The 5,254-nt window shown below is 45.3% G+C and overlaps 1 pseudogene; it reads right to left on the bottom strand.

Moving 5' to 3' along the window:
• Positions 1–2,801: 2,801 nt before the first annotated feature.
• Positions 2,802–3,884, bottom strand: LOC125349123 (annotated as a pseudogene).
• Between the last annotated feature and the right edge of the window lie 1,370 nt (positions 3,885–5,254).

The raw sequence follows: 5,254 nt of genomic DNA, 5'->3' as shown, positions 1-5,254 counted from the left end.
GGGGCCATTTTTCCTGGGTAGACCTAACACTGTCTCAACCCCTCATCCTCTCAAATTTTGTAAAAACTACTCAGCTCTTTTTCTCTATGGAGTTGTCACTTTGGGACATTTTATACACAAATTGGGGAAAATATAGCCAGCTGCGGCACAAGGTAAAATTCTAGTAAGCAATGAAGATAAATAAAACATGGCTCACTCTCATAAACCTAAGGCTGATTAACAAGAATCTGATGCAACTTTGGTATTAGATATAATTAAATAATTCTATAGGCAAAACTAAGACTTGGAGTTTATAGATGCCTATTTAGATGGAAAAACCTTAGATAACCAAACAAATGATCACCATTAAAAAAAAAAAAGAGGGGAGAAGGAAAGGAGGAGGGAGAGGCGGGGGAGATGAGGGAGGAGGTAACAAGTTGGATAAGAAATGTACTCACTGCCTTACATATGGAACTGTAACCCCTCTGTACTTCACTTTGACAATAAAGAAGAAAGAAGGGAGAAGGAAGAAGGACAAGGAGAAGAGGAAGAGGAGGAGGAGGAGGAGGAGGAAGAGGAGGAGGAGGAAGAAGAAAAACAAATTGGTGGAGAAGGCTAGGGCATTTATTTATGAGATACTCAAAGTACTTCCTAAAGTACTTGAAAGAATATGTCCCAGCCATCCCAGGGAACCATGAAGAGATTAGTCTCGGACAGGAGAAGAAGGTTTATAAGGAGGTTTATTGGTGGGGCCATATCTTCTACAGGAGAGGGAGCAACATAGCGGCTGGCTTCTGCACCTTATCTAGGTGGTAGCTAAAGGGGAAGTAGGTAGGTCTTAAGGGTGAGTGGGAGTGGCCCATTATGGTTCTAGGACAGGGAGTTTAGGTATGGGTGGATCTGGGGGCTAATGGGAGGAGCTAAGGACCTAAGGCAGGGGAAATGCTAACATTCCCCCATTTGTTGTTTATTAATATCTAGGCAGGGGTACCAGGCCGGGAGTATGGGCGGAGGTTGTTTCCTCTGGAGCTACTACCTGCTGTAAAGGGGCAAAGTAGTCAGGGGTCCCTGATTCGTCGTTTGGCCAGGTACCATCCAAAAAGTATTTGCTTGACAGTTTGGTTGGTAAAGGGCCTCATCATTTCCATCGGAATGGTTATCAGAGCCAAAGGGTGTCATGGTCTCCTCTGGCTACCTCCTGCAGCTTGGGCACATCAAGGAGCCAATGGGGCTGGGGTCTTCAGGATTCAAATGTGCGCTGGGCAGAGCAGTGTAAATGAAGCCTCCAGTTGCCTGTAGTAACAGGATGGCCTTGAAATGCAAGTTCCCAGGTGGCGTCCTAGGTGAGGGATGTTATCCTGTCAAAAGAGACTTTTGAAAAGGTCAGGCAAAAGGCGACAAGTTCACAGGACCAGTTAACATGAATGACATGGGAGAATACACCCTGGCCACAAGCCAGAAAAGTTCCATTTGGAGCATAAACCCAATTGTGGCCCATTACAAGGAAAAAGGAATAGCTGGACTAGGGGCCGGAAGGGAGTATTTAGGGTTTTTTTTTTTTGGTGGGGCGGGGGCAAATGAGTAGTGGATTGGTTGGGAGTAACCAGTCAGAGGCTAATATATATTCATACATACACACACACACACACACACACACACACACACACACACACACAAATAGCAAGTAAAGTGGACAGGTATGGACATTAGGTGGGCACACAACTATTCCTCTTGATCCTTCCCAGTTGGAACATGGACAGGTATGGACATTAGGTGGGCAAGCAACTATTCCTCTTGATCTCCCAGCTCAGATTAATTTTGAAAGGGCAAGTTTAAAGTGACTCCATTTAGGATGTGACTTATCTCCTCTTACTCCTCTCCATGGTTCTTCGTTGTCAGGACTGACTTCATCCTGCTGAAGATCTAGGTGCTCATTGCTTGGATAGCTTATCCCAGCTGGCATTGAACTCAAGGCCTGGGCACTGTCCCTGAGCACTTCTGCTCAAGGCTAGTGCTCTAACCTCTTGAGCCACAGTGCTGCTTCCAGCATTTGGCTGGTTACTATGATATGAGTCTCTTGAACCATGCTTCCAGTGTGGCTCTTTGATGGCTAGTTGGGAGATGGAGTTTTAGAGGGATTTTTCTGCCCAAGCTGGCTTTGAACTGAAATCAAAGGAGTCTTGGTCATAAAAGCCCTTTTTATTTCCAATTAAAGCAACAAGGAGATCAATAGGAGTAGAGCTTGCCTGTAACTTGTTGAGAATTGACTAACAAATACTTGCCAGAGTTCTAAAATGAATGACAAAACTCAGTAGATGTGATAAAAGTTTTCAAACAGAAACTGATTAGCACTTTAGAGTTAGTTCCTTGGGCTATTTTCTGTGATCTGAATTAACTCTCAGAAAACCTTTGAACTCAAACAACATTTTCCTAATTCAAGAATTATAACCATTACCATTGTGCCAAGAATCCAAACTTGGCACCTTTTTGCTGTTTATCAAAATGCATCTAACTGCAAAATAGCATAGAAACCAAATCATATCATTTCTTTGCCTGTATACCCTTTGTTGTCAAATCATCAGGCTTAGTCATGTGTTGATGGAGGTAGGCAGGAGAGATGAGTTGGATCTGGGCAAGGCTGTAGTAGCATCTCTCAGAGTCCCCTGGATGGATTGTCACACCTCCTGCTGGGTTGCCGGCAAATTTCTGCACAGGCTGGTTAAAGACATTTGATATCTCCCAGTATTCCCTGGTTGCTTACTCTGAGTACTCTGGCTTTTGCAGGCTGGTGCCTTACTGGTTTAAGCAGAGTGACAACTTTATTTTTTTTTCAACAAACAAATATTTATTGAGCACCTACTATGTGCCGGGCACTGTTCTACACCCTACCCCAAAAAAACAAGACAGAGGCAACAGAAACATTCTGGAAGAAGAGGAAAAGGGGCAACTGAAGGAGGCTGAGGGAGTTGAGAAGCCTGAAGTGAGGTGGGTATCTCTTCCTTAGGCCTCCTCTTCAGCCTCCTCACCAAAATCCTCTTCCTCTTCTTCAGTGGCATCCTGGTACTGCTGATACTCAGAGACGAGGTCATTCATGTTGCTCTCAGCCTCGGTGAACTCCATCTCATCCATGCCCTCACCCGTGTAGCAGTGCGGAACATGGCCGTGAACTGCTCGGAGATGCGCTTGAAGAGCTCCTGGATGGCTGTGCTGTTGCCGATGAAAGTGACTGCCATCTTGAGGCCACGAGGTGAGATGTCACACATGGCTGTCTTCATGTTGTTGGCGATCCACTCCATGAAGTAGCTGCTGTTCTTGTTCTGCATGTTGAGCATCTGCTTGTCCATCTCCTTCATAGACATGCAGCCACAGAAGACAGCAGCCACAGTGAGGTACCAGCCATGACGTGGGTCACAGGCAGCCATCATATTCTTGGCATCAAAGACTTGCTGGGTGAGTTCAGGCACAGTGAGGGCCTGATATTGCTGGCTTCCACGGCTGGTGAGAGGGGCGAAGCCAGGCATGAAGAAGTGGAGACGTGGGAAAGGCACCATGTTGACTGCCAGCTTGTGGAGGTCAACATTGGGCTGGCCAGGGAAGCTGAGGCAGGTGGTGACACCGCTCATGGTGGCAGAGACAAGGTGGTTGAGGTCCCCATAGGTTGGTGTGGTCAGCTTGAGGGTACGGAAGCAGATGTCGTAAAGGGCCTCATTGTCAATGCAGTAGGTCTCATCAGTATTCTCTACCAACTGATGGACAGAGAGGGTGGCATCGTAGGGCTCAACCACAGTGTCAGACACTTTGGGTGAGGGTACCACACTGAAGGTGTTCATGATGCGGTCAGGATACTCTTCACGGATCTTGCTGATGAGCAGGGTGCATTTTAGAAGGCTTGGGCCTAAAATCATCTCTTGCAAGCACAGTCTAATTCAGTTGGTCCTAATGCTTAATTAAACCTTTTCCCAGTCACAAAATCCACATGGACCAAAGGCCAACCAAGTCTGCTCTCTGCAGCAGCCAGGACAGTTTCTGAGACATGGAGAGGGAAGACACCAATGCTACCCCAATGCAAACCTGTGGCCAACACAACTCTGATGCTTTTGATCTTGGAGTAAGAGTCACAGACATGTGTCTTAACTTACTGCACACTTAAGGTTTCGGTTTGCAACTCTGCCATGACAGGCCTGTTATAAACCCAACTCAAATCTTGAAAGTATACATAGTCCTGAGTCTTCTAGAACTGAGCGACTTGGGGCAGGCAGGGCAGGAGTGCTCTTGGCCTGTCAAAATCTTCACAGGAACACCACCAGTGTTTCCTAGATATGGCTTGGCTGGACAGGCATGGGGAGACACCCATGTTGAGGAGGGTGTGAAATTCACTTCATTTGTTCCCTAAGCATTCTCCCATGCAAGACAGACAGAATAAGGAATCATCAGTAGTAAAGCCAGGCAGTTTGGGAACGGATTGTGGAGGCAGCTTCCTGTAACCATGGACCACCACAGTCCACACAGCTATCCCGGGTTCTGCACCAATGAAAGGATATGTCCCAGCCATCCCATGGTACCATGAGGAGATTAGTCTTGGACAGGAGAAGAAGGTTTATAAGGAGGGTTATTAGTGGGGCCATATCTCCCACGAGAGAGGGAGAAACTTGGTGGCTGGCTTCTGCACTTTATTCAGGTGGTAGCTTCTCTGGGGCTAAAGGAGAAGTAGGTAGGTCTTTAGGTGAGTGGGAGTGGCCCATTATAGTTCTAGGGCAGGGAGTTTAGGTATGGGTGGATCTGGGGGCTAATGGGGAGAGCTGAAGACTAAGGCAGAAGAAATGCTAACAGTACTGCCATGTATATTTCTTGATTTAGATCACAGTTACATAGCATTCATTTTGTAACAATTCATTAAGTTTTTGCAAGTTTTCCCAGGTGGAGCATATTTCAAAACACAAATGCTTGAGGGGGAAATCTGTTTTCATTACAGTAGAACTTGGGTTGTGGCCACATGTTGAATCTGTTCTTTAGGTATAAGACACTGTAATATTTTTATTCTATGTAATTTCATACTATGGTGAATATTTTTTAAGCAATCACCTATCATTTTGTGATTAAAAACAATAACTTTCAAAGTATGGAAAAACCAATAAGTGAGTAACTTCTAAAAGTGAGTAACAGTGTTTAAAATGATAGAAGTTTAATCAATAATAAACAGCAGTTCTCAGCTACCTTAAACTCTTTGGTAAAGTAGTACTAGAGAATAAACAATATCTCTGCTTCTTTCATTACA

Source organism: Perognathus longimembris, chromosome 1 (genome assembly GCF_023159225.1).
Source record: "Perognathus longimembris pacificus isolate PPM17 chromosome 1, ASM2315922v1, whole genome shotgun sequence".
Lineage (NCBI taxonomy): Eukaryota > Metazoa > Chordata > Mammalia > Rodentia > Heteromyidae > Perognathus > Perognathus longimembris.
Note: the sequence above shows the minus strand (reverse complement) of the source record. Positions and strands in the feature narration are given on the sequence as shown.